Source organism: Penaeus japonicus, unplaced genomic scaffold (assembly GCF_977035675.1).
Source record: "Penaeus japonicus unplaced genomic scaffold, GWHDUDI00000001_assembly GWHDUDI00000030, whole genome shotgun sequence".
NCBI lineage: Eukaryota > Metazoa > Arthropoda > Malacostraca > Decapoda > Penaeidae > Penaeus > Penaeus japonicus.
The window spans coordinates 24,953,679-24,956,199 of record NW_028234432.1 but is presented as its reverse complement, the minus strand read 5'-3'; positions in this window follow the sequence as shown (position 1 = coordinate 24,956,199).

The following is a 2,521-nucleotide window of genomic DNA, read 5'->3' as shown; positions in this document are numbered from 1 at the left end:
TATATATATATATATATATATATATATATATTTACATATACATATATTTGTGTGTGTGTGGAAGACCATCCTGTACGTACATGTGTATCTTTAACCTTCAAGATCTTGCAAGATGAAAAGTTGCATGTGTTTGGAGGAGTGCCTTGGTTCACACCTCCTGCCATTGTTTGAACGAAAGGAAAGGGAAGAAAGGAAAACAAAGAAAAATTAAAATGTACATTTTTGAGTTAAAAGTGTAGGTTCCTGGTGCAAGTAGCGCTATTATGGTAACTTATATATATGGTATTTGTTGCACTGACATTTCCAAATGCAATGTTATTATCATTTCGTGATACCAGTGATGAAATTAATGCACTTTCCTCAATGAATGTAACGATTTCACTGGCGAACATGATGATAATGATAGTGATGATTATGTTAATGATGTTGATGACAATAATGATAACAATGATGATAATGATATCAATAAGGATGATAATAAGGCTAATTATGATAATAGTGATGATTATGATAATGATGTTGATGATAATAATGATAATAATGATGATAATGATATTAATAAGGATGATAATAAGATTAATGATGATAATAGTGATGATGATGATAATAATGATAATAAAAATGATACAATGATAATAATGATGATAATAATGATAATGATAATAATAATAATAATAACAATAATACTAATTATGATATGAATAACGATAATCAAAACTAAGAAGGATAAAATCAACAATGATAGTCATCATGATAATGGTGATACAACAATTGCAAAAAATATATTGATCATATTGATGATACAACTGCTACAACTACTATTGCTATTAATGATAATGATAATGACAATAATGATAATGAAGTATTCGCTAAAATTAAACCAGGATTCCGTCCATAGATTCATCATCTTATCACAATTATCTGCATTGTAAAATCTAAAAGTAAAATCTATTATACTATATTTTCTATATTTTTGTATCGTGGAGATATACTGTATTCCCTTTCAATACATAATTATTTCGTGTGTGTGTGTGTGTGTGTGTGTGTGTGTGTAAATTTGTATTTTTCACTCGTTTTACTTTTATCTCTCTCTCTCTCTCTCTCTCTCTCTCTCTCTCTCTCTCTCTCTCTCTCTCTCTCTCTCTCTCTCTCCCTCTCTCCCTCTCTCTTCTCTCTCTCTCTCTCTCTCTCTCTCTCTCTCTCTCTCTCTCTCTCTCTCTCTCTCTCTCTCTCTCTCTCTCTCTCTCTCTCTCTCTCTCTCTCTCTCTCTCTCTCTCTCTCTCTCTCTCGCACTTTTTCTCTCTTGCTCTCTATGTCACTGTATCCATCTATATATCTATCTATTTATCTATCTCTATCCCTCTTTCTATCTATCACACCCTTTCTCTTATTTCTCATTTGATGACACAGCCAAGCCTATAATGATCATTTTATTCATCACCGTGTATATTCTGCTTACCTTTTAATTTTGATATAATTTGGATATAATTTGAACATTTTTAATGCCCGTTTTTCTCTGATCTCTCTGTGTATGATTCCGTCGCAGTTTTATTTGTCTAGCAGTTCCTATTGTCCTAATTAAGTTAATTAGTACAGAAGAATGTTTGATGATAGAGATGCATTTCTCTTAATCAATATCATTTTATCATAAATACATGTGTCTATTTCATATAATTTTCAAATGATGTTATATTAATATTGCATTTCTTTTTTTTCTTTTTTTTGTATACTTTTAAATGTATTAAACGTTTTTTTGTATTCATGGAGCTTCTATATTTAATTAATGATTTCTGAAAATCCTTATTCCATCCTAATCCTGATTGCTAATATCTTGGTAATAATAAGAACTATGAGATTATTAAAGAGTGTTTTTTAAAATGATTACTTTATATTCAAGTCACCTTTGATATAAATTCTGAAGATATCATGAGAAATTAATTGATGGAAATGCTAATGAAATCAATGCCTCAATTTTATATCCTGTAAGATTTATATAATATCTTTTTTTTCTTTCTTTCTTTCTATTGATAATTATTTATCCTTGTTATAACGACATATACCCTTTTTAGTGTGTCAGCTTTTTAAGCAAGTGGGAATTTAAATGAGAGAGAGAGAGAGGAATACGTGTTCATTGTATACATGGAATTCTACTTTCAGTTTGTATGTGTGTGTGTGTGTGTGTTTGTGAGTGTGTGTGTGCGTGTGTGTTTGTGAGTGTGTGTGTGCGTGTGTGTTTGTGAGTGTGTGTGTGTGTGTGTTTGTGAGTGTGTGTGTGCGTGTGTGTTTGTGAGTGTGTGTGTGCGTGTGTGCGAGAGTGTGTATGTGCGTGTGTGTTTGTGAGTGTGTGTGTGCGTGTGTGTTTGTGAGTGTGTGTGTGCGTGTGTGTGCGTGAGTGTGTGTGTGTGTGTGTGTGTGTGTATAATCATGTATACATATATAAAATCATACATACATTCATACGCATCGAAATAAGCATTCCCATTCTTCAAGAAGCCCCCCCCCCCCCCACCCCGACTCTCCC